Source organism: Triturus cristatus, chromosome 6, assembly GCF_964204655.1.
Source record: "Triturus cristatus chromosome 6, aTriCri1.1, whole genome shotgun sequence".
NCBI lineage: Eukaryota > Metazoa > Chordata > Amphibia > Caudata > Salamandridae > Triturus > Triturus cristatus.
Window position 1 is genome coordinate 1,555,816,441 of NC_140589.1, and position 27,406 is coordinate 1,555,843,846.

Consider the following 27,406-nt stretch of genomic DNA (forward strand, 5'->3'; position numbering starts at 1 on the left):
GTCATGCGGCTGCGCACGCATCTCTGCCAAATATTTCTGCTGACATTGCAGGATTCTCTTATGGATCCACCCATTTGTGACATCATGTTTAATGACGTATTTTAGTCACACCCATGTTTACGCCTTTTTTGGTTACGTATGCATATTTTATCTCTCTTATCAACTGTTACGCCTCCTGCATCTGTCACACTATAATGTAATTCTTATAAAACTGATTACCTGTCAATAATGTATCGCCTTCCTTCCTGAACTTTCGTGGTGATGGAATAGAAGCCTGTAATTCGAATTACATTCCTTTGTATAGGAATAAAGCCTTTTAAAACCTCTAATACCACGGATTCTGCCTCTTATATTTACTGAGTTATTCCTCATAGACTTTACCGCATAAAAAATAGTACCGGTAATGAAATATTTACCACAGTGTCCCCAGGAGGCTCAATAAAAGAAGAGAGCTGAGGTAAGTATCTCTGGTTTTAATGATTGGGTTAGGACAGTATCTTTCACCACACCCTGAGTGATGGAGAGGGAAATCTCTCAGGCATTAGAGAGGAGTGGTCTCTGAGGGTGGAGAGAGTAACTAGAGTGGGGAAAAAAGGTATAATATTTACCTTTACTCCTTTCACATACACCCCCCTCCTTTTGAGGTAATTTGAACACACGCAAGAGAAGTGAGGGAAAAGAAAGAAAAACAAATTGGTAGATATTGAATAATCACCAACTAAGGTCCCGCCTTTGCCTGGTATCTTTTTATTTCTTTAATCTGTTTTAGTACCAACAACCTGACTCGCACTCCATCCCAGTTGGGACGCTACCTCAGCCTGAACAATTAAGGGCCAGGACGTATATTTGAGGAGCATACCACAACTTGACCCCGCAAAAAAAACAAAAAAGAAAGAGCAAAACTTCGTTAAAATACACTGCATTCAGCGCTTCTCGCTGTAATCCCCTTAGGGCTTTGGTTCAGATCCCTTGCCCGCCCGACTCTCTTTAAGGCACCCTCTCTCCCTGTCCGGTTCACTTACCGCCAATGCAGGCGTATAGGCCTCTCCCGTGGGCATCCACCACTCCTCACTCCAGTCCGAGGGAGTGTCTGCGTCGACCTCTGTGTCTCCTGTCCTGGCGTTCTCAATCACCCTCGCTGCCTAAGGCAACGGCATCTTCCTCGAGCTGTTCTCTGCGGTGTCTTCCGGCTTCCCCCAGCTCCAGCCCTTCGTCGTCAGGAACGCAGTGTTGCCAGATTTTTAGACCCGTCCCAAGCCCAAAGCCGCTCAAATATAAGCCCAAAATAAGCCCAATCAGACCAGTTCCAGACCAAAAACCAGCCCAAATTAGCAAGTATCCAATTAAGCACAAATTGACATCAGAAACAATTTTAACGACAAATATACATTCTATTCAATATACAGATGGTGGGAGGGTGTTAACTGGGCACCTGCCTTAATGCTACTCATTTTTAAGACCAGTTCTCCCTGTGACTTTGTCATGTGAAACAGGCACTGCTCAGAATACAATAGTAGAAAACAAAAAAGCTTGTGACGAGCAGACAAGCTTTCTTCTGTGCATTTTACACTACAAGTACTGTTAATCACAATAAAATGTCACTCCAAACATGCAAAGTTAACATTTGCTACATCATTAACCTACTGTAATCAATAGCCCCATCTAGTGAATTGTTATACACTTTTTTTGAACCAATACAGGACACAAAATGAATCCAACACCATTTGTTGCCCAAACCACATTCCTTTAGTACAACATTTCAATACTTAGCACGCAGGGGACATGCACCCAACAGATCTGGTCAGACTTTGTCCATTCAGCATTACCCCTTTAGAATTCCATGCATCTGACATGACAGTGCTTTAAGCATGATGTATTGATTAAAAATGCACATTAAACTTGACAAAAAAAATCTCATTTAGGATTCATATTTCTTTTTTCCTTGCGCATTTGCCCGTGGTAAGACAATTAAGGAGGATAATGAATTTGCTGGAGGGATCCATGTTTTGTCTATCCCCAGCTTTTCATTTATAGATAAAGGCCAAGTTAAGGGACAATCAGGCCTACTTTAGAACGAGTGACCTGCAACTTCACACCTAAATTTAAACACAAGGAAGGGGAACAAAAGAACACAGCTCATCTCTTCACAGGTACTTGAGAGGCATGCTTGACTTTTTCCAGTCCAATGCTAGAATGTCAGATGTGTTGGTCTGTCCCAGTATTTACACACAATTTAAATAGCAGTATTTTAATTCTTTTATAGCGCACTTCATGGTATCAGAGTGCTTAACATAACAGACACATTGACAATAAATCATACATCATGCAAGTGTGTAAATCAACGTACAAGATGTGTTGCATGACTGAAGGTAAAAAGATGTAGCAGTCACACATAGCTCAATGTGCAATAGTGAAAGGCTTACTAATTATGAACTGCAAGGAACAAAAGGATCTGTGTTCAAAGCACTTCAAAGCAGTAGCCCACTAAAGTAGCTGCATTAAAAAAAAATCTGTCATCTGCGAATTACATTATGTGTAGTGTTTTGCCGTAGACACATTCAACTTCTAACACTACTTTGATTCAGATCTAGGACTGCACAAAGCTGACATCTAACAAACACTTTAACCTCCAGACTTCTCACCAATTATTATTCACTGATTACTGGGCACCTCTGAAGATGTCTTAGCCCCATAAAATATAAAAAAATGCACTTTGCAACTAATTCAGCGTAACAGATGTAGTACCATGCTTCTCCGTGTTGCCACTTTCGTTTCTGCTATTTAAAACTGCCTTAAATGAAATGTGTTCCAAGTGAGGAAAGGTGCACAGAAAACCTCAGTCTCTTTTGCTTCTAGGAAACAACCCATACATTTAAATATGGGGATCTAAGTTGTTGGGCATGGATATAGCGCAGAACTTTCAAGCAAGTGGAGGAGACCAGATGTTTGTGGTTACTTTTAAAGCACAGCATTCGCCAGTTACACGGCCTCTTGTTGCTTGTGCGGACTAGGCCTGCAGTTGTGATTCATCCAGCGGATGTTATCCACATTGCTATTGGTGGTTGGTTTGGAGAATGTGGGCTTATCTCAAGTGGGTGCTCCATAACGTAGTGGGTCTTGTGACCTTCCACCCTAGCCAGTGAAGCTAGGCCTCCTGCGCCAGCATGCAGCACGGTCACTGTAAAAGGAGTACCATTGAGTTGGGCAACAATAAACCTCTATTATTCAGCCCCAAGAGGCCTACGGGTGAACGTGCTCTTTACAAGACCTAGTAAGCACCGATGAATCTTTTAAATTAACAACAGAGTGAAAGATGTCACTGGTTTTCCAGACACTGTAAAACCTGCATGTTATCTGTCAAGAAATCTAAAACACGCTAAGGCCCTTCTGAGTTTGTGGGAAACGATTGTGCCCAAATGAAGATCACAACTGGTACAATAATAGCACACTTTTTAGCCACGTACAACCTGCCAGGATTTTTACATGGAAAGTACCACAGAGTACTCGTTTTTGCAGTTCTGAAGGATGAAAACTTGCACCATTACTATGATATCCCCATTCCGAATGACAGAGCTCAGAGCTCCTAACAGAGGTTACAGAGCACCGGTAAATACAGCACTCAACAGGGTAATGCTAGAGCAGCGGGCTTTAAATCGGTGAACCGGGTTCGAGTCTGGCCGGAGGCTCCAATATCCTGTGATTCAGGCAAATCACTTTATCTCCTCGTGCCTGACAAAAAAGTAATGTGTCCGTCTTTAATGCAACCGGTACTCATATAAAGGCTGTGATACCTTGGGGTCAAGTTCGCGCTATTGAAAAGTGCACAAAAAAAGAAAACCTCTCAGTACTTAGTGCATCAATCAAGGTTTCTATACACGTTCTCGCGGGGGGGTTTAAAGATTATGCACCCTTTTTTGAAAAAGGACCACTGCGCACACTTGAGACTCACTCATTGAGTCACTCACTCACTCACCTGAGGAGGTCGCGTCGAGGTCCACCGTCCAGGACAACAGGTACCGCCGGGCCGGCGCCGGACCGTCACCAGTCACCACTCCTCACCACGTCAGCTGAGCTCAGCAGCAGCCACTGCCAGGCCAGGGCACTCTTGTACAGCAGAGCAGACTAGAGGACGGACGGTGGGGTGCCGGTGTGGCGGCCGGCGTGAGTCGTCGTCTGAGACAGTAGATGTTCTTCTGAGTCTTCAGTTCTCAATCGATTGATTGATTCACAATCACACAGCAGCAGGGCAGGCAAAGGAAGGCAGCAGCGCTGATCACAGACTGTCTCTGACTCCCTCAGAGTCAACGACGTGCGCGTGCCACTGCCGCCGCCGGGCTGTGCTGCTGTGGACCGGTGGCGGTGGGTGGCTGACAGTGGCAACTTGGCATTGGAAAGCCTGGCACTGTGGCAGTGGCTGGGCCTGGGCTGGGGGCTGGCGGGCCTGGGGCTGGCGTGGCTGGGCCTGGGGCTGGGCCTGCTGACTCTGGTGGCCTGGTGCCTGGTCAGCCGCCTGCCAATTCAATCGACACGCTCACGATCGAATATTCGTCGTCGTCATGGACGGTGGGGGTGGGACTACTCCAGTACTCCGACCGTGACTGTCTCAGTCAGAGAGAGTAGACTAGTCATCACCGCCGCCGCGCCGAAAAGAGACCTTGCTCACGTCAGCCCCCGCATTATATGGGAACCGCGGGGCTACCTAAAAATAATACCCAGGGCCGTCATTGGTAGCGTTTTCACGCGCTACAACATTGACGGCCCTGGGAGACCTCCACATTGGCTAATTTGCCTTACTCAACAGTAACTGAAGTAACTAAGTTAGGTGGTGACTGGTGACCTCTGTGCGTGCGGGGAGGGGGTGCGCAGCGCACATGTGCACAATAGTGTCGTGACGTGACTTGAGTGAGTGTGTGTGCACCAGCAGCACTCTGTCTCTGCAGCCCTGCCCCCCGCTGCACCTAGTGCTCAGCAGCAGCACCGGCTGCCTTGCCTACAACAATGTAACAACTTAAGTCAACAAGTTAGCATAGCAAGCATTGGCAATGGCAACTGCAAGTCAAGATGATTGACTTGCCTGGCCTGGTTGCTGGCTGGCTGGCGGCTGCTCTAGGTGGTGGGCGGGATGAATTGCTGGGGGTCGGGACTCGGGATTTTTCATCAATCATGTGCGCGCAGTTTAGGAAGAGGCAGGCCCCCAGGACGCGCGCTGCGCTCAGATTTGCCACTGTACAGAGTGACTGGCATCCCGCCATGGACTCCGTGGTGGGCGCCCGCCCCAGGCCAGTAAATTGCGCACAAACACTCCATTCCAGCCCAGGCATGGGTTTTTCACGCACAACTGGGAAAAAAGTCACCCAATTGTGCGGGAAATAGCCCAATCTGGCAACCTTGCAGGAACGCCCTTCTCTGAATTGGTGATATCCTTTTCTTCCCGGTAGGGAGTCCCTGATTGGACTGTCGACTGGGTGGGCCTGCCTTCTTCCTATACGGGAGATAATTTAACTCCTTGATTTCTACCTTTCCATGTACAGGATTTCCGATGCTCCAAACAACTGTCGGAGGACAGTGGTGAGGAAGGTAAGTAAAGGGGTTTCGGGGGTAGTGCACCCCGCTCTTCCTCACAAAAACATATGCTAAATGAAGGCTTTTAGTTGCATGGTTGTCTTTGTAAATACATACATAATAAAACTTTTTCCATTGCAGTGATAGAAGTGCGATTTAAGTGTGGGTTTTGGTTGCAATCACAATAAAAAATGTTTCACCAGTAAATTAGGGTAAAAATAAAAGCAATAATTTGTCAGTGCAAGGTTACTTTTAATTCAAGTTTTCTTTCAAAATACTCACTTTAAAAAAGACTTTACATTGGTTTCACATTTCAGACATGCACTCACATAAAGCATCTATGAAATACACAGATGTGCGAGTTTATATTTACATCTTCTCTTGATGAATTATTTTATCATGCCTGTGCGCTTGATTTTCAATTGTCACATCCATCAAATTAAAGTCTGGCCATCGCATGGAAACAACAGTGACTATGTTATATTTACCAATGGAAATTTCCTTTATATACCTTTTATTGCCAATAAAAATCCATAAGCGTCGAGGTGCCCCATTGCATATCCAGGGTATATAAAATTACTCCGCAGTTAGCATTCGTGCCCATCGGAAGCATTCCCTTTCCTCTGATACATAAGCAATACAATGTAAGTTTCCATTTAATCAGGGGTTTACCTTTCCCTTCTAACCAAGTTTATCCACACACCTCAGTGTCCCAGATTTCATGACGAGGGTTAGACATATTTTCATTAAACCTGCCCCCATGTGACCCATTGCCCATTTTATCCCCAAGCTGGATAGCCCTACACAGGAATTCCATGTTGGGAGACCACTTGTTGCTTAAGAAGACCGCCCCGGACACATTAAGAACCACTCTTGGTCCACAGGTGGACGCTGGAGCAGACATATTTGTGCTCTGAGTTGGGGTTTTGGCTACCTCCAAAATCTCTTCTGTGGGAACTCTCGGGCCAGGCTTAATCCTCCCCTATGGTACCCTTCCCACGCATTCTGTCCGGCTCAGTTTGGATATCAGTGGGTTCAGTGAAGATGTATAGCGCTGTTGGGTTGCTGTCGTACGTGGTTAGGTTTACAACTACCCTGTGTTGTGTTGGATTTTGGCCATTATCCTACACAAGTGGAGGGAATTAGGCATTTTGCTTTCTCAGGGGCTACCTCTTGGGACAGGTAAAGCCTTTCTGCTCCTACTGCATGTGCGATCAATGAGCAGACAGAACTGGAGTTGACTGTGGTCAATGAGTTGGTACTAGGTGTTATGTTAAAGGGCGCCAGGCAGTGCATGTGGGGCGCTAGTGTTCTTTTTAGTGTAATTGTAGGTAACATAGGAAAGGCCCCTACACAGGCGCTGTAGTTTCCCATTAGTGAATGTTTCAGCTCTGCAGTTCCTAGTAGGCAGAGTATACATATCCACAATAATAAACATAACTTTTGTCGTGATATTTCAGTTTGAGGTAAAGGTTCCCTGGGAATTCTATGTGCCCCTCCAGTGGATGTGTTTCTTCTGACTATCTCAGAAACGTTCGCAGTATTTTGTCCAAAGGTGTCAATCCCATGGAATGGTGCACCCACACAGGTGTTAAGCAGACCCCTGCTGAGGGCTCGTGGGTTTTTCCTCGTTCCATTGGCACAAGTTTGAAAAAATCCTTTTTCCCTTTGGGTCGTGGGGGCTGATGAAAAATCGGCATTGGTGCACTTGTTGTTTTTGTTGCTGCCTGTTTTGAAAGAACTTTGTTGTTTGTTAATTCAGCTTGTCAAATATGCTCTTTTTTTGATGGTTTCAGAGACTCTGGGCCAGATGTGGGTAAATTCAATTTAGCGAGCCCTTAATAGCGAATTTTACCGAATCGCTATTAAGGACTCGCTAAATTGAATGTAGGTGGGAATCGCTAAAATATTAGCGATTACTTAATAACGAATCGCAAATTGAGATTCGTTAATAAGGAATACCTACCTATTCATTCCTATGGGCTAAGAGGCCCATAGGAATGAATGGGAAGATATTCACTATTTGCGATTCGGTATTAAAGAATCGCAAATAGTGGGAGCTATTTCAAGGGTGCCAGGGTGTCAAAAGGACACCCTGTTGCACCCCTGAAAAGTGCATGTGTGCACATGTGGCGCACATACATGCCCTAAGGGCATGGATGTGTACCACATGGCACTTTTAAAAAAGCAAAAAAGTGCATTTTTAAAGGAAATCTCAAAGTACCACCAACTTGAAGTTGGTGGTAATTAGCGATTCCTTAAGGCTGAAGTGCACTTTTTTTTGTGCCACTTACATTGCATTTAAGGAATCGCAATTTCCGATTCCTTGAATGCAAGAGCAAAATAAGGAATCGCAATTTTGCGATTCCTTATTTTGCAAGTAGGTTTAAACTCACCTACATTGCTCTCAGCCAAATACTGGTCGGTAACGCAGAAATTCGCAGAATTTCTGCGTTACCGCTCGGTATTTGGCCACCTACATCTGGCCCTCTGTGTTTTAGCACGGGGTGTGATTCCGTTAACCTACTAGTAGCGATCTAGTGAGGTTTCAGATGGCAACCACAGTTAGTAAAGTCGTTAAGGGAAACATGCATCAAGGTATGATTTTGCGAGTCCTTAATTGCGATTATTAAGGAATCGCAATTAAGGAATCGCAAAAGCCTATGCATGTAGACATTGCTATAAAATTAGCGATTCCTAAACATTCCTTAATTGCGAGTCGCAAATTGAGTGTCGCACATAAGGAATGGCTCCCCATTCATTCCTATGGGCCTACAAGCCCATAGGAATGAATGGGGAATCGCATGCGCAATTTGCGAGTACCAATAGGTACTCACAAATTGGGCATGCAATTTCAAGGGTGCAAGGGTGTCAAAAGGACACCCTGTTGCACCCCTGGAATTGTGATGTGCACCCATTTTGCGCACACACATGCTCCAAGGGCATGTGTGTGTGCAACATGAAACCTTGAAAAATGCACTTTCCTTAAATGCAATCGCAATTTAAGAAATCCCAATAAATTGCGATTTCTCAAATTGCGAGAGCCTTACAGTTTGATGCATCGCAAAAGCCCTTTTAGAAGGCGCAAACGGCCGATGTTTGCGAATTGCACTGTTTGCGCTCGCAAAAAAGGTTGATGCATGTGCCAATTAGTGATTTGGGGAGTGAGGGTGATTATTATTCTCTAGACAGGTCTTATTTTTATAAGCTGTTGAGCCCCCTCTCCTAATCCTACTTGGGTTGTTTTCGGACCTTTGGCATTTAGATTCTGAGTGATCAGAACGGTGTTAGGTATGATTGTGAGATGGTCACATGAGTGCAGGGAGAGATAGATTTGTGGCTTTATAGTAGGAGTCCTATGGGTGATGTGAGTCTTGCTAAAGACGCCTCGCCCGGTGCGTGCCCTAAGAGTGTGGTTGCTGTGCGGCTCCTTCCCGAAGCTATTTTCCTGCTGGGTGCTACCTCTTTTTGATACTACCCCCAGTTGGGCTTGCTATGTGTTGTGTAGTTCCGTATCGCTATAGGTGTGTGGAAATGTGGGAAAAGGGGTCATGTTGCTATTTGGTGTTGATGGTGCTGCCACGTGCCCCCGTGAGCATGTTTTGGTGGTTGTGCACCTCCCTGTTCCTGGCACGTGGTGTGTAATGTGGGCCTCCCTTGTGGCCTCAGATACCTAGTTTGGCTAATCCTGACCTAACTTTATGTCTGGAATCTGCCTTTTGGCCTGATTTGGGTGTTTTTTCTTTTAGTTTTGGGCATTTTCCTTGAGCCGCATCATTCATTGTTTCCCTTGCCCCACGAGCAGAGGGTCCAAGGCTGCTCTGTGGTTCTTCCCCCATTCCCTATATTGCCCCTTGAAGGGTCAACAGTTAGGGTCGACTGTTTCCTAGACGATGCCTGCAAAGTTGGAGCAACACGAGCAAACTATGCTTGGAAGGGGGTTCAAACGAAGGGGGTGCACTCGGTGCCCTGCGATCCATCTGGAATGGGGTTGAGACTTGGAAGCCTCTATTGCCGGCACCCACTTCTCACTCGGGCCACACCCCACCTTGAAAGCTTCAGTGAATCCCCGACTGGAGTTTCGAGCTCGTCATTACGCTGAAGTCGGTTGACCAAATTTCCCAAGCCCAAAAAATCAGATCATTTCACAAAAATAGGAGTAGGACTACAGTTTCGGGTCGCAGAATACCTGGAAGTCGGTGCTCACCAATGGAGCCAACACAGCCCCCTGGGTGCTACGGACTATAGACTAACTACGGGCTCAACAGGCTAGTTCAGTGGGGTCTCCCAAAAACTCCAGAAAATCTGCCGGGATAGATGACCAAAATAACAGGACTGTCCGGGCAAATCTGAGAGGTCTGGTCACTCTACACTGAGGCCTCTAGGATTATTGACTCCAGAGTGTGGGGGGGCTGTGGTGTTTTAGGATCTTAACATCCTAGGCATGAGAAGAACATTAGTTCCATCACAGAGGATGGCTTTGTTCAGAACTAAAAGGGAAGCCTCCATTGCTCCAGAGACTTTTGGAGCATTTGGGTCGCCATAAAGAAATAGTTGAGGGGGGGCATGATGCCTATGAATGGGGACCTTTTGACTTGGTAAATGGAGTGCGTCCCATGAGGCTTTGGCTGTGGGACGTAGGTGTTGGCTTTTTAAAATAGGCGTCTTTGCCGCTCCCACATCAGACTGCCGTAAAACTGGGGTATGGCCGATGTACCCCTCCCTAGGGGATCAGCAGCATAGTGAGGCCTAGTTTCAGTAGGCGTTTTAGGCAACCTGATTATTCTGTGCTTTCACAGACTCACCGTTGATGGGAACCTAGTGCAGACACCTGATTGACACAGCCCACACCACCCTGAATTTCTGGAAGCAAGTAAAATCCTTTGAACCCCAAAGGGGTCTGTAGTACTTTCTGTTCTGAAAAAGGGGGAGGGGGAAGCTATTTATCTTTACGAAGGTGAACTACTGGGGGTTAGGTCGTTGGTATTATTATTATTATTTCCTGTCTTTATTTTGTGGGGGCCTATTTTACTGTGTATTTTGGCTCTGTGATTGCGTGAAGGCGCTACCTCTCCACACTGTCACCCCAACTTGTTGGGGTGGTGGCCCCGGTCCCAGTTACGCTGTGTTCCCTGTCTGTGGTTGCTGCTGCCACGTGCTCGCCCAACTGCTGGAACCCTACTGTGGTTGTGTGTTGACCGGCGAATCTCCATGAGAGTGAGTGTATGGTATGTTCTGATTACCCTGTGCTTAGTACTGAGAAGGGACGTTTGTGGGGTTTTGTGGTGGCCAGTCCTGGTTAACTAACCTCTGCTGCTTTTGCTGCTCATGTTATGCCTTTATCCGGCACCTCTCTACCAGGTGACCCCAGCTATGGCAATAGTAGCACTCTCTAGGGTGTGGTTGCGACCAGCCTTCCTGGCCTCTACTACCATAACCTGGTCGTGCTCTGGAACACTGGTTTGGAACCCTCTAAGCTTTTGCGGTGGAGCCACCATTGTGACTGGTACCATCTGCGCGGTTGCGGGCCCTCGCTGCCACCTCGAGGGCAGTCTTTTTCAAATTATGTTGAACTTGTTTTGCTGTGTCTCTGTGGGTCTGCTCCTGCTGCTCTCTATCCTTTTCTTGCTTTTACTTATGGTAGTGGAGTATATGAGCTTGTATCTCCCACAGTGTTTAGTATCTAAACCAACTACGCTGTCCAGTCTACTCTGTATCTCAGTGGTAACCCTTTCTTAAAAATATTGCAGAAAAATGTGACTTGGGGGCCCGTATTGGTCCACAGCTGTCCGGTTTCTTGTCCCCATCTTTCCCTCATTCTATTCAGGAAATCGTTTATGCTTTTCTCTGGCTACATAGTCTCTTCCATCAACCCTCCTACATCTGGGCAGTCAGCGAGTATTTTTCTCAGGGCGGTCCAGATACGGTCCTGTGTGTATTAAACACGGCCATGTCATTCTGGGTATCTGTTAGCATTATTGCTGGAATGCGAGCATGGGCAAACACTGTGTTAGTCTGCTCCCCAATTAGACTGCTAAACAAACTCTAAATGTCTCCTATCACTAGATTGATACCTGTAGTGTTTTTCTTGAAACGTAATCCATTTCCCTGCCCCATCCAGCAATGACGGAAACTTTGTCCTCAACCCCTCTTTATCCATCAGGGCCCATGGCACATATATAATCCCCTTTGCACCCTTCTGTATTAATGGGCATACTCTAACGCCAGGTGACTGTATGGGATTCTCCTCAACATAGCGTTCCTATCTCCCGAGGCATCGCTGGATGTAGAGGAAGTCCTCTCCTCCTTCATGCCTGATGCAGTACTCTGCTACTGCAATATCCTCTGGCTCAAACTATTCTTCCCTTGGCCAATACCTGCCATATTGTTCCCTCTCCCCAGTCCAATCTTCTAGTAAGTTGCAAAACAGGTACACAAAGGTCTTGCCTTCTCTTTTAGCTATTTTCTCCCTTTGGGTTTGACTTTGCAGTCCACCCGTGAGGAGCAACGCATGCCTTTGTCCCTGCTCCTCTCATGTGCATACACTGGTGCCATTTTGTTTTTGTTTTTCCTGCTTCACAGGTGGTTAAGTGCCAGGCCGCCTTGTTCCTTTGTCTCTTGGTCAGTCCCTCTCCTTTGTCAACCGAACGATGTGGCTCTGTGCCCTGCTAAAAGCCTTTCATTGACCTCTGACTCTTCCCAGTGCTGTGCCCTATACCTGGCTTCGCTTTCCTCATGAGGAGAGTGCGCTGTCCTATACTCTTGTTCTAACTCCCGGTTGCGCACCCTCTCTCTCAAGCCTACGTTCATGCATCTCTTCCTCTCACCGTTTGGCCTGACCCTTTTGCTCACAGCCATGCGCTGATTTAGTAAGCCTAGCTTCACCCTCATTTATTTATAAGTTTTATATAGCGCTAGCTAGACCCGGGGGTATCAGAGCGCTTTACATACGTAGGTGCATAACACAGGATGACCGAGGGATGCAAACAGATAAAAGACAACCATTATAAGTAGTCGTACATTGCATAGTAAGACATAACGGTGCATGAGGATATAAGCAACACATTATAATTTGGCATGCAGTGAAGGATAGAGGGGGAGCTCACGAGGTTGAAAATAGTCCAATCTCCACTTATCCATGATGGACAAATAAGCAGGGAGTCAACTAGGTTATTGGAGTCTTGGTTTGTTGACTAGGACGGTAAGGTATTTCTTGAGGAGAATGATTTTCAGGTCCCTTTTGAAGCACAGGAAGGAGGGGTTGCGTCTGAGGTCAATTGGAAGTGAGTTCCATATCCTGGGTACATAACCAGAAAAGGATCGGGACTGAGTGGTTGTCTTTTTGAATTTCGGAGGGATGAGAAGAAGTGAGTTGGAACTTCTCAGGGATCTGGATCTTCCAGCTTTGACCAGTTTGCTGTTAAGGTAGTTGGGGGAATGTGAGTGGAGGGTTTTGTGTGTGATGCAGACCAATTCATAGATACATCTGCCTTCAATGAGTAGCCAGTTGAGGGAGTGGAGGGATGGTGTGATGTGATCAAACCTTCTAACCCCCGTTATGAGTTGAGCAGCCATGTTAAGGACTGCCCTTAGAGGGGCTAGATGAGCGTTTGGCGTCCCAGTAAGTGTGGCGTTCCCGTAGTCCAGTTTGGATAGGACTAGGGATTGAACAACAATCTTGAAATCGTCTTGGGGAATGAAAGGTTTCATTTTCTTTAGGTGTTTTAAAGAGTACAGCGCACTTTTTTGTAGAGTTTGCTCTCTCCCTCAGGTACCAGGGCAAACCCTGTAGACTCACCCTCGTCATTGGTTCCTGGGGGACTGGCGCTCCCTTCATCTCCAATGCTCACTGAGTCGCTATCGAGAACCGCAACACACTTCCCTGGCACACTTTTGTGCTTGCCTGACCCAGTGGGATTGTATATTTTGCCTGCCTTTGACATGCCACGTCAAGTGTGGTGGACGGGAAGACGAGCTTTTGGAGACCTTCCCTAGGAACGTGGGCTGCGCTAATGGCGTCTAGGATCTCTTGCTTTTAGATTTCTCTGTCTTAGACCTGACAGGCCTTCTTCAGGTTGGGGCTTGTCAGCTTCTGCTACTTTGGGTTTGAATATCCTAATGCAGAGGGAGTTGATGTGAGCACATCCATCTTTGCATATGGTGGGGGAGGCACCAACGCCTTGCTCGCTATTGGCATCGTGGGGTTATCTGATTGAACCTCTTCAAAGACAGCCCACAATTTTAACACTGACTCCCTTTTGTCTCTCTTCTGTCATGTATATCTAGTTTTCATATGTGTTTTAGTGTACTCTATATTTGTGTCAAATTTTCCCTCCTTAGGCCAGGGAAATGTGTGTGCCTTTGAGTATAAATGCCACTCTTGGCAAAATGTTTTAAGTCTTTTTATCTGCTTGGGGAACCTAGTCTCCAAGTGCTTTAGTGGGAATCCATAGCAATTTTAGTAATTTGGATACTGCCATTCAAATGACGTTTTCCCAGTTTTGTTTGACGAATCGTAGGGGCAATTTGTATATGGTGCATGTGAGAAGCTGGCCTGGTATATGATGTTCACTAGTGTAAGTGGCCACCTTGGACCAGTCCAGACAACCCTTATGGTGATTTAAGAGGTCTCAGACAACCTTAGAAAACTCTCTAAGTGGTAGCTATGGAGAGCAGCCTTCAGGCTTAGTCCAGAAGGAGTGTAAAGCAACTTGTTTTACCCGAATGCAATCGTATAGTATAGATCAAGTGAAAAAGAACCACACCAAGTATTTATAAAAATATGTATTTATTATATAATACTCCCTAGTACGTTCCATATTTCCAACACGGAGATAAACACAATGCCCACAATACTTTAGCAAAGAAACACAGTAAATAGCATGAAATACACAGTGGTCCCAGGGGGGACCAAACCATATACTAAGAAAGTGGTATAAGAACTGCGACTCAAGTCATGACAGTGTCGAGAGGATGTAGAAGTGCTGGGATCCCAAGGAACTATCCAAGGTGAGTAGATAGGGACCACGCGGAGAGCGTGTGCAGTGTGGGAACACGACTGCTACTCCACACAACTCTATGTGCAAGTCGCAGTTGGATTTTTAAAGGTTAAGGACCCTTCCCAGTGGACCCTGAAGAAACCCCTTGGAAGGCAAAATGTTGGAGAGCCGCCCCACCTGTGTATACCCTAGTACCTGCGTGTAACAAGAGGGAGAGAGAGGACTATGTGATTAAACAAAGAGGACTAGCTTAAGTTGACCAAAGTGTTACAGTACTCAAATTAGTTCTGTCACGGGCACCTTGTTGGTGTATTCATGAAGCCCTCACCCACCAACCTAGTTGGTGGCATGCTTCATCATCGGGCCCACCCAGTGACACCTAGTATGTCCCGGGTGTGCTACGACGCCTGATTACAGCGGAGCTGGTATATTGCTGAGAGTGCAGTGAGGTTGGGTGAGTTGTGATTTAAAACGGCTTGGTGGTGGTCCCAGTACCCGAGGGTAAATTAAATTTTAATAACTGGGCCGTCACCAGCGGTTAAAAGTAAGGCTACAGGACGCGTGAGGGTGGCGAGTTACTGCCCCCTGCGTGCTTCAGATGGTCGACATGTTTCAGCCAGTGCCTTAGAGTGTTCTGGCTTTCCTCAGGACCGTTTTTTTAAAAAAGGTGTGGTGAAATAAAACAGACTTAGTGTTGTGGTACAGACTATGTGATACACTCACTAAGGTGTTTTTCTATATGTGAGAGGGGGATTCCCTTCTCATGCATATGCTTTGAGTTATTAGCCAAGGCTTCCTGGAGGGAAGCGGTAAGGGGATGACCAGTCTTTCTGGTCAGTGCCTGCCTTGTACCTGTTGCCCCGCCGTCGTCCTCCGGTATACCCTAGTACCCACATTACCTACACCAGGGAAGCCGAGTGCATATGTGTGAAGTGGTGTCGAAAACCGCCGTCAAACCCGATGGAGGACTTCAGGAAAGTGCAGCTGCTGGAAGAGGAGAAAGTGTCCGTGGGAATCCAACTATGGATTCTTGAAAAGGAGTACCTGAAAGCAGAGGGGACAGAGTCTATGCCACTTAGGAGTGGCCAGGAGACTTGGAAGACGAATACCCTCCGATGTCGATGCTTCAGGGGGAGATGACGAGGACCTTGACTCTGCAGCTGTGAGGGCCAGGAGACGCTGAGGAAGACCAGGGCCTGGGTACGAGCTGTCCCATGAAGGATGTCGAGTGCTGAGGGGTCGGTGTTCGGAGGGAGCACCAACAAGCCTTAGCAAAGGCAAGCAACACAGGAATCAAAGAAGGAGCAACGTCGGGACCAGCAAGGTCCAGGGGACTCACCAAAGGCAGGGGAGTCGGGCAGGCCCCAAGAAATCAGGGGAGCCCAAAAGTAACAAGGGTGACCCTCAAGTGGACCCACAGGCAGGAGGCACTGGAGTTGCGAGAGGACCTCAAACAGCTCACCTGAAGATGCAGGACATGATGTGTTGTGGCTGAAGATTCTGGTCACTGGAGGAGCTTGAGGTTGGGGCTACTTGGAGCCCAGAGGTCTTCTTGCAAAGAAGCGAACAAGCCTTTGCAACTGCACGTTGGACGCAGTGCACAGGGGTTCGGTTATTGCAACCCTCATGAAGGATACTGGCCTCAAACTTGGTAAGGGGGTAGAGTAGGCCTTGGGAGCTGTGGTAAACCACCACCTGTGTTGCAGAGCTCACGGAGCCTGGAGTAGCTCAGAATGTGCAGACCGGTCGACTTAGCTGCGGTGCCTGCAAATGCAGGGGAGTGTCTCCTTTACCCCAAGGGAGATTACTTCAGGTGTCTTTGATGCTTCACAGGCCTTGGAAGGTTCCTGTATGATGCACAGGCACAGACGATGCAGCTGACTGGAAGGGAGACGAAGTCAGGCCCAAACGAAGTCCGGAATGCCCAGACAGTAGAAGTGCAGTGGTGTCTGATATGAATGTTATTCCACGACAAATCTAGGGACCTAGACCCAGGTAAGCCTTAAAGTACTCTAGGGAAAGGGTTGGGGAGATTCTGGGGTCTGGACAGGGGAGGTTACTCCCATGTCCTTTGTCCAGTTTCGCGCCAGAGAAGGAGCCAATGGCTCCCAGAACTGGTTTGAACTGGACTATGCACAGGTGCACCAAGTGTGCCCCCTCATGCAGACTTTCTGGCGCTGGCAAGAGCAACCACCCTGTCCCTATACACTAGATCCTGTATAGGAGGTGGTTACGCCTTCCTGTGACAGGATACCTATTGTTCCACCTTCCTCTGCTCGAGCTTGGATCAGCAGCAGAAGAACAGAAATGTGTCTGTGGCTGGCAGCAACCATTTTGTGCTGTCTGGGTCAAGAAGGTTGGCACCAGGAACGCTGAGAGCCTAATGGAGGACTCTGCCAGTGCTTAAAATCATACTTCCCCACCGTTTACGATGTAGGGGTATGATTACAACATGTTTGATACCAAACATGTTAGGATTTCTTGCAGTCGTTTTCGAGATGGTTATCGCGTAATTACGCGGTGCCCCTCTATATAGTATATGACTGCTTCACTGACAACCCGGGAGAATGGACTCCGTAGGCTGCAGGGGTGTCCTGCTCATGCAGGGGCACCATCTCACTTAGAACCAAGCACCCTGCATTCAGGATTGCAAAAGGCCTGCTACAGGGGTGACATAGGTTTTAAGTGCAGTGACCCTGGGGTACCTATGCCCTGGGTATCTTAGTGCCAAATACTAGGGACTGATAAGGGTACCCCAGTATCCAATCTGCAGTGTACCTAAGTACTCAACACAACCATTTAGGGAGAAAGCAGATAGACTGGGTCCAGATTAGCAGGATCCCAGTCAGACTAGTCATAAAACAGCTTAGCACCAGGCAAAAAGTGGGGGTAACCATAGAAGTAGATCCTACTTTCCTACAGTGCACTCTTACAAATGATCTATTATGAGCTCAGCGCTTACAATTTTTACCTTAAACAGTTGGAATGAGAATTGTAACACAGGGCGAATATGTGATGTGTTAGAATAGCATCTGCATGATCTCAAATTTTCACACAGTACAGTTTTCAAAGACAATCAATGCAATATCATTGCATACAATAATACATTTCTATATTGGTTGACAGAAAAAATTACTTTGTCAAATAATTTGTATCTTCATCACATATTATCTTCCAGCAAGCAAAGACTAGTGTGGAATATGTTCCTAAGTGAACTGGATAGTCTGCCACTATCGACTCCAAGACAAAGGTGGTAATCATAGAAACCATTTAGTAATAACTTTGGAATCACCGGCCCCTCTTTGCCACACATCAGTTACGCCCAATTTCCTAGGTCCAAGTTTTCCCTATATGAATTCTGCCCTCTAATGCCCAGGGTCAAGCTAGATGCACCTCCCACACTCCTCCCAGATACTAGGGGAATTAAGAACCCTCTTTAGCATATAGAAACCGCTAAGCTAAAAAACGATGACACTGATGTGTGAACTCAGCATAATCAGGATAGCTGTGTCACAAAATTCAGCGACCTGGGTGTTATCGATAAGCTATACATAGTATACACTATATTCTCCTTAGCTAGTGGTCGGCTATCGAACAAAGGACTTCTGGGGGAATGCCTCCGAGGCCACCTTACAGCTGATACAGTTAGGACATATAAAATAGGAAATATGCTAGACCCTGTCAGTGGCAAGGAGCTCTGGTTATCTTTTTACGCTTCTCCCTAGTTTGCCATACGCCAAACATTTTAGACTATGTTTTAGGTCCGGATGTAGTCTCTTACCCTCTGTGACGGCTGCTTCAGGATGGACCTTCGCCCCAGAGATTTAGCAGAACTTCAAATCAATTGTAGTGTCTGCCCACCTTTCTCGTGGCCCAAACGTGAATCAGTCCGGGTGGGGTCCTCTTCCTTCGGCTGCATTCGGGTACGAGTTCCCAATCCTCCTATCTGGCTCACCAAATTGTTGCTCAAAGTAGAATTCCTTAAAAAACAGAAGACAAGAGGTGTTTTGGCAAAACAGGTAGTTTGTTTAATTAAACAGTTTGGCCGAGAGAACAGTTACAGGCACTAGGTATGAAGACTGTCTCAATTTTCATTCAGTTGATGTCCTTTTATATACAAATTACAATAGGTAATAAAAGGTTTCCGTTGTGCCATATATGGTGGGGAATGTTGATTGCCGCCTTTAGAGTCATGGCTTAATGATCAACGGTAACTACAGGTGCATCTCAACCTCGCATAGACACACTGTGGCCAGTGGTGAATGTGTCCAGATGTTCGGCATAAAGAGCGCGTGATCACTATGTGTGCTATGTCCTGATAGGTTCTTAAATCATGTGGTATCTGACTTTATGGTATTTTTAGAAGCACACAACATGTGTGCTTTATTGGGGCAATACCCCCAGACCATTGTGATGTTGCTGTGTTTATCTGTAGGATTGATCAAAAGTTTCCTGCCCTTGTGTTTGCCTGCCAGCTATGCACCCTCCCACCTGTGACCTATCAATCAGTCGAGGTTATGGTAGAGTTCACAACAGGGCAATCAGTTAATAGAGACGATATTTCATTTTCATCTAAGTAAGCATCGTTTTCCATATTAACAATTGACTATATTGGTTAAGCAGACCCTTCAGGATTTCGCGATTTGCAAAAAAATCGCGAAATCAGCAGTTTTGTAAAAATGCAGTGATTTTTACAAAACTGTCTGCAAAATTTGGGGGGGTCTGTATATTGTCATCAGAGTTGGATTTATTTCTGCGTTACTGATCTCGATGGCACAGATATTTAAAAATGTGGCAGAATAATTTGATGGTAGTCCGTAGCTGTCCAGCCGGTCTGGCTAGGGAGCAAATGTAAGTCAATTAAAAATCAGCATGGCATGAATTTATTCAAGCTTTAAACCTCCCAAAGGAACACTGTAGGCAGCGCTGGAGATCCCCCCTCTCCCCTCCACCCAATACCAGTTCCTAGGCCGGCAGGACATAATGAAAGGCTTGCTCCATAGCAGAATAGATGTATGTGCTTCCAAGCTTTGCCCAATAAAAAGGCTCTACTTGTCCTTCCAACATTAATTAATCGTATTCTGCCATTTCCTGCCCGCTCCGTTTCAACTGATCTTTAAAATATCCAGGCACATAAATTCACCCTTCCTGAGACAGAAAATAGCCATTTTATGGCCATTTCCCCTTCCTCCTGCAGTGGTAATATTCCTTTTGGTGAGTGGGAATTAGGAGCTTATGGGTGGGTGCTGTTAGCGGGTTCACTGCTCTGCATTTCTTTCCATACAAAACAGTTTGATTCTATTTCAGCGATGGTAAATAACTAAAGAATTCTGACAATTGTAAGAGTATCAGAGTACAAGAGTACTTACCAGCTCTGTTCATAACTCCGAATCCTGCTCTTCTTTATCGCACTCTTTTACATGTACGAAGTGTCTTTCTTCTGTTTCCACACCTTGGTTTAAAGTAAACTCTTCTCGACCCTGATGCTGTCTGCCTCTTAAGGGAAGTTTCCATGGCACACTCCTACGTTTTCAGCACTCAAGCACCCGCAGGGTAGCAGCAAACACTCCAAGAATGAACCCACCATTTAGGATGGAAAGTACTTGGTGAGGGCCTCATTCTGGAGGAGTCAACAGCTCACAAGAACACCAGACCTAAGAAGATTCCTAATGTTGCACATATGTTTTCAAAATATATTTCGATGTTAAGTCTGAATTTGTATGATGGTTACCAGAGAACATGCCTTATCTGAAGTCCTACCACAAACCTCCAACATGAGAGACCACTCCACCTACAGATAAGAATCCCTATGGAGATTACGCTTAGGAGCGACTGTCAAGTGAAGGAGGAGCATAAACCACCCCACCCCATACAATGGAGGACTACGAGGATCACATGATCACCCTTCTCTATTACTATTGGGCAATGTATCTGTGGGAATCAATGGAAAGGGGGGACTCTTAAGTGTAAATCTCAAGGCCATTGGAAGGTCAAAGGATCATGGTTTCAAACGGTGGTCCTGTGTGCGGGCAGATTGAAATTGTGATGCCACACTGCATACTCTTTGTATTTACCAACATTTACCACACTTTTGGTGAAGAGGTTGTAAGCATTTCTGCAGAGCCACAGTCAATAAATCTAACTTCCTGACCACTTATTCTGAAGCCACTGGTTTGCTAAAACTTGGAAATATTTCTGACAGGATTAAAGTCTGCTCAAGACTAAATATACATTTTAACACTTTCAATACCTATATGACTGCATATAGGAAAATTAAGATCCCCAACTAATATTCTAGCAAATATGGAACTGGTATTCAAATTAATCTCGGATGTCACATTTGGTAGCTTTTGGGCAGCTGCAGCATCGGTTGGGGCTTCAATAGCTGGTCCTAGACTGCTTTGGATGAACTCATGGAAACTAGACTCCACTCAGAGAGGTCTACTTAAAAAATTACATCTATAAATACAGCTCCCTCCTACGAGGTTAGGACTGGAGCTGTGCTTCCGTAGAGCTGTAGACACTTTAAACATGCCTTTTTCAAAGTGGAATACTCTTCTAAAACAGTTTCCATTGACTTCAGGCTGAAAATGAATGATTATGAGAAAAATTAAGTGCCGCAAAAATGCAGCTAAATTTCCATATTTGTGCCGCTAAATTTCCATATTTGTGCCGCTAAATTTCCTAATCCATGCTGCAATATCCTGGGGGGGGGGGGGGGGGGAGGAGTCTGGTTAAGAACCCTTTTATGCTACTCTTGAGGCCGCTAACAACTTTAAGACCTGCTTCTGTGCCTGGTGGGAAACGGCCGTTTCCACGTGTAACCATAACCACGCATGCATTACAATGCATGCGTGGTTACAACAAATAGCCTTTACCACGCATACCTTTACTACGAGATTCGTAGTAAAGGCACGTGTGCTAAAGATAAAGAAAAGGGGGGGATTTGGGGGTCTCCCCCCCAAAAAAATAACAACGTGGGTTTAAAAAAGGGGGCTTGGGGGGTGTCCCCCCCCAAAAAAAAGAAACGCACCTGATTCTGTCAATTTATGAATCAGAAGTAAAAAAATGTGGAGGCAATTGGCGTCGTTAGAGGAAATGGAAAGGCACTTCTGTTTCCTCTTAACGACGTGAAACGTCACCTCGGAAGTGCTTGGAGTGAAGAGGACGTGGAGAGGTAAGGGGGAATGAGGGGGTGGTGTTGCACAGGGGTATATTATAAGGGTTAATTTTTAGGGTTAATAAATAGTGATCAGAGATGTCCTTTAACATAAAAGTGTGCGTGTTAAAGGCATTTTTTGTGGTAAAGGATATGTGTGGAGAAGGCATTCGCGTTGTAACGCATGCGTGGTAAAGGCATGCGTTGCAACGAAATGCGTTGTAACGGCATACAACCTGCCTGTCCAAGTTTTAGATAGCATAAATTTGATAATTCTTCAATATCTATTGGCCCAAATCTGCCTTCATACAGACAGTCATGGTTATATTTTTGCATTAAAGGACACATACTTCCAAACTGTAGCTCAAAATTTATTAGTTGGCAAAATACCTGATTCAAGTGGGCGGCACACGATTTTTTAAAGCCAAAAATGGGTTTATTGTAGCAGTCTCCCGCCTACAGTTGGCTTTACTTTAATGTAGACAGAGAAAATAAAATCCCTTGATTGTTCTATCAAAATCTCTCTTTTTCTCATTTTAAAATGCAGCATGTATGAAATTTGCCTTAAATTTCCCTTCTGTGATACTTCCACGCTTAAGTATAACACAGCTGGCGGTCTCTCGTAAACTAAATCATATATCTCTCACTGGCATTGACTGGTTTTCAACAAACAGAGCCTTGTCAATTCCTTCTTCATACACTGTATGTAGCGATATATATTTCGCTCCTGGGGCTGCTCTTCCATTTAGCAGAGAGCGAATTTCATCGGTCGTCACAAAAGTCTACGTCACCGCTGGGCGCAACGACCCGACTTCAGCAGCTACAGCGCCGGCTCATGTGTGGCTGGACCAGATTTTCCGGAGCAGCTTAGATGTTTTTCCGGGGGAGCTACAGTGGGCGAGTTCTTTTAGGGCTGTGGGCCGTCTTGTTTGGGGTGGGACATTCTTTTTTAACCAATCGCTATTCTCCCTGGGAAGTACCGCCTCAAAGGTCTTCGTGGTGCCGCCCATTCGTCTGCTAATCACGTTTAATCCTGGCATTCTGGTTTCTTTACTACGTTTTCGCAATTTGAAAGTGGTGATACGGAAGCGAAATTAAGGCAAACTGATGTTTGCGTTCTTCTCTGTGAAAACGGGAGGTAAGGACCCCGTTTGGAAATCTCCTGCTTAATTCTGTACAAGGGGGACGCAGGCAGAAGCTCCGTGTGTGGCTGGCAGTGCCATGTGGTTCTCTATAGCCATGAGCAGATTCGCCTAGAAAATTTAAACTAGAGCCTGTAATCCTGGGGTAGATTTTGATGTTGCTAGGACATGTAGAAACAAAGCTATCTGGAGTTCTAGGTAGAGCAAAGTTTCGAATTTGCTAGAGTATTCCCGTCTTTTGCTTTTCATGCTGCCTCTTTTCTCTTAAATTAAATATGTTCATCACCATATGGGAGATCATAGTTAAATAGAAACCTTATTGTTTGGTACGTAAATGGGGGTTGGTGCAAATTAATCTTGGAACGCCGTTGTGAAAGGGACTGTTTATATATTATTTTTAGTTCTATGTATAAAGGATGGCTTGATCTCTTATCAGTAATCTTCACTACCCTTTGGCGCTAGTTGTTTTTCATTGTATTTTTAATAGATCATAGTAGACAAATAATTTAGAGGTAAGAAGAAACATTTTCTAGCTGTTGGCTCTAGGCATGAAAATAAGAAAACATCCGAAGATCACAGTGCTGCATAAACCGCGCAAACACTTGTAGAACAGAGTAAGCTTTCAAAGGTTCTTAGACACACACATCGCCCCTCCCCAACCCCTTGCAAATGTATACACAATCCCCCGGTGCGGCTCCTTTACTATCACATATCATCCCCGGGGCAATACATTTTTTAAAAATTAATGAACAGAAAAACACGACCAGCCTAAGATACTTGTAATATTTATGGATAGTGCAATTAGAGCAGCGCAAACCATTTTTGGTAGATGGGGCACCAAACATCTAGAGGCATATTTAGGGCTGGGCAGTGTGATCGGGATGTAGCAGTGGGTTCCCTTACCTGTTAGAAGAAATCAATCAATCACAGAATTTGTAAAGCACACTACTTACCCGCGAGGGTCTCAAGGCGCTGGGGAAGAGGAAGGGGGGGGCGCTACTGGTCGAACAGCCATGTCTTGAGTAGCCTACTGAAGGTCAGCAGGTCTTGGGTCTGTCGTAGGCTGAGTGGACGGGTGTTCCAGGTTTTGGCAGCGAGGTGGGAGAAGGATCTGCCACTGGTGGTAGTTCTTTGGATGCGCGGGACGGTGGCCAGGGAGAGGTCAGCGAAGCGGAGCTGGCGGTTGGGAGCGTAGAAGGAGAGTCGTCTGTTGAGGTAAGCTGGGCCGGTCTTGTGGAGTGCCTTGTGTGCGTGGATGGGGAGATTGAAGGAGATACTCCTGTCGACGGGGAGCCAGTGCAGGTTTCTCAGGTGGGGGTGATGTGGCTGTGGCGTGGAACGTCGAGGATCAGGCGTGCAGAGGCGTTTTGAATTCTTTGCAGTCGTTTGAGCTTGGTCGGGGCTCCCGCGTAGAGGGCGTTTCCCTAGTCGAGTCGAGTCGGCTGCTAACGAGGGCCTGAGTGACTATTCTTCTCGTGTCTGTCTGGATCCATCTGTAGATCTTGCGGAGGGTGTTGAAGCAGGTGGAGGAGACTGTGTTAACTTGCTTGGTCATGGAGAGCGTTGAGTCGAGGATGACTCCCAGGTTGCGTGCGTGGTCGGTGGGTGTCGGGGGTGCCCCCAGTGTCGTGGGCCACCAGGAGTCGTCCCAGGCTGAAGGGTTGGAGCTGAGGATGAGACCTCCGTCTTGTCCGTGTTCAGCTTTAGTTGGCTGCTCTTCATCCATTCGGCGACGGCCTTCATTCCTTCCTGGAGGTTGGATTTGGCGGTGAGGGTGTCCTTGGTGAGGGAGAGGATAAGTTGAGTGTCGTCGGCGTAGGAGATTATGTTGAGGTCGTGCTGTCAGGCGATGCATACGAGTGAGGCCATGTAGATGTTGAACAGTGTCGGGCTGAGGGATGATCCCTAGGGTATGCCGCAGATGATCTTGGAGGCTTCGGATCGGAATGGCGGGAGGCGGACTCTGTGTTCTGCTGGAGAGGAAGGAGGTGGTCCATTCCAGGGCTTTCTCTCGGATCCCTGCGTCGTGGAGGTGTGCGCAGTGGCAGACAGTGTCGAAGGCGGCGGAGAGGTCCAGGAGAATGAGGGCTGCGGTCTCACCGTTGTCCAGCAGGGTCCTGATGTCGGTGGTGGCGATGAGGGCAGTCTCGGTGCTGTGGTTGCTGTGCAACCCTGACTGGGATGGGTCCAGGATGCTGTTTTCGTCGAGGTATCGGGTTAGCTGTTTGTTGACGATCTTCTCGATGACCTTTGGTGGGAACGGAAGCAGGGAGATGGGCCAGAGGTTCTTGAGGTCTTTTGATTCCCTTTGGGATTTTTGAGTAGGGCGTTAATCTCGGCGTGTTTCCAGCTCCCTGGGAAGGTCGCGGTCTTGAAGGAGAGGTTGATGATGTTGCGCAGGTGGGGTGCGATGTAGCTGCTGGCTTTGTTGAAGATGTGGTGCGGAAAAGGGTCTGACGGGGAGCCGGAGTGGATAGTGCTCATGGTCTTGATGATGTCATCCATGTTCACGTTGGTCCAGGCTGTCAAGGGGTCGTGGTTGATAGCGTGCAGCGAGTCTGGTGTGTCAGGGTCTGTTGGGGCAGGTCGGGTGTCGAAGCTGTCATGGATGTCGGCGATCTTGCGGTGGAAGAAGGTGGAGAGGGAATCGCACAGGGCTTGCGACGGCGGGATGCCGTTAGAGTTGGAGCTGGGGTTGGAGAGTTCCTTCATGATGATGAAGAGCTACTTGCTGTTGTGTGCGTTGTTGTCGATGCGGTCTTTGAAGGAGGTCCTCTTGGCGGACCTAATGAGGTGATGGTGGTGGCGGATGGCTCCTTTGTGGGCTGCGTTGCTGTCCGGTGTCTCTTCACTGTGCCAATTGTTCTCTAGCTTCCGGGCGGTACGCTTGGATGCTAGGAGTTCCAGGGTGAACCAGCTGGCTCGCTTGCTGGTGTCTCTGTAGGTGGGTTTTTTCAGCGGGGCGAGGGTGTTGGCGTAGTCGTCCATCCATCGTCTGAGGTTGCGGGCATCGTCGTCTGGTTGGAGGGGTCGGTGGGTGGGCTTAGGGCGAAGTTTGCCTGTAGTTGGTCTTCGGTGACTTTGCTCCAGCAGCGGCGGGGGATCTGTTGGGTGCGGTGGGTTTCTGGAAGGTGAAGTGGATGCAGCGGTGGTCAGTCCAGAGGAGTTCGTGGTATGGCTGAAGGAGACGTGGGAGCTTGAGAAGACTGGGTCGAGCGTGTGGCCGGTGGTGTGGGTCGGCGTTGTGACAAGCTGTCTCAGTCCGAGGTTGTCGATAAGGGTGGTGGAGTTGCTGTCGTCGTGGAGTTGCTCTCCAGGTGGAAGTTCAGGTCTCCGAGGAGGATGTAGCTGGTGGAGGTCAGGGCGTGCGTGCTGATGAAGTCGGCGATGGAGTCGCTGAATTGAGGTTGCGGTCCGGGGGGTCTGTAGAGGAGGTTGCCTCTTAGGGTTGTGTTGGGGTCCGTGTGGATCTGGAAGTGCATGTGTTCGGCGGTGCTGAGTGTCGTCGTTGCTGGTCGAGACCCTGATGGTGTTCTTGTGGACGATGGCGATTCCTCCTCCGTTGGTGCGGTCTCTGCGGGTGAACTTGTAGCCGTCTGGGATGGCTATGGCGATGTCTGGTGCGGAGGAGTTGTTCATTCAGGTCTCTGTCAGGAAGGCGACATCCAGTGAGGATGTGTCGAGCAGGACCCAGAGCTCAACGGCGTGTTTGCGTGTGGAGCGGGTGTTCAGTAGGATGCACCGGAGGTGGTTGAGGTCCTTCTTGGCAGGCGGTTAGGCGGCTCTGAGGCTGGTGTAGCTGCAGTTCCGGCAGGTGAAGGGGCCATGTGTGCGTTTCGGGGCGGCCTTGAAGCAGATGTGGGTCCGTCCGGGGTTGAGAGCGTGGAGTGTGCTGGCATCGTAACGGCGGCGGTCGTCGTGGCGGGTGCGGGGGGCGGGCGGACCATGGGTTCTGGCGCTGGGTGCGGTCCAGGCGCAGACGGGCGCGCATGCGGCACGGCCGTGCAGCAGCCACTATATATGGGGAGGTGGGAGGGAGATGCAGCTGGGAGGCAGGGGCAGCGAATGGGCAGAGAGGGGGTGGGGACGCAGCGGGGACAGAAGGCACAACAGGGTTAGGGGCACAGCAAGGGGCAAAATACAGAGCGCACAGGGGGCAGCGATTGGCACAGAAAAACCTCTGGTCATTGGTCTTATAAATGACATATTCAGAAATAGCTACTCTAGCCATCTCAGCCCATCACCCTCCATGAAGCGGAACTGTGGTCTTTCTCCAGTGTCACAGGATGCATATTTTTGCAACAGAGTGCGTTTCAATTAATCAATCGGGGGAATTATAAGTGCTCTACTCACCCGTGAGGGTTTAAAGGCGCTGACGGGGGTGGGGGGTCAGCAGTTCCCTATCAGTCGAACAGCCAGGCCTTAAGTGCCTTCCTGAAGGTATTCAGGGAGGGGGCGCGTCATCTTAGCCGCGATGTAAGAGAAGGATCTTTCCCCTGCTCTGGCTCTGCGGATGTGTGGTGTTTCGGCGAGGAGGAGGTTGG

General features: G+C 47.4%; 1 protein-coding gene across 1 annotated transcript in view; it reads left to right on the forward strand.

Annotated features, from left to right (window-relative positions):
* Positions 1-22,651: 22,651 nt before the first annotated feature.
* Positions 22,652-27,406, forward strand: part of SNRPB2 (small nuclear ribonucleoprotein polypeptide B2) — a 50,489-nt gene continuing 45,734 nt past the window's right edge. Inside the window, exon 1 of the mRNA XM_085612708.1 lies at positions 22,652-22,858. The gene's annotated coding sequence lies outside the window, so the exon portion shown is untranslated. The remainder of the gene's footprint in view (positions 22,859-27,406) is intronic.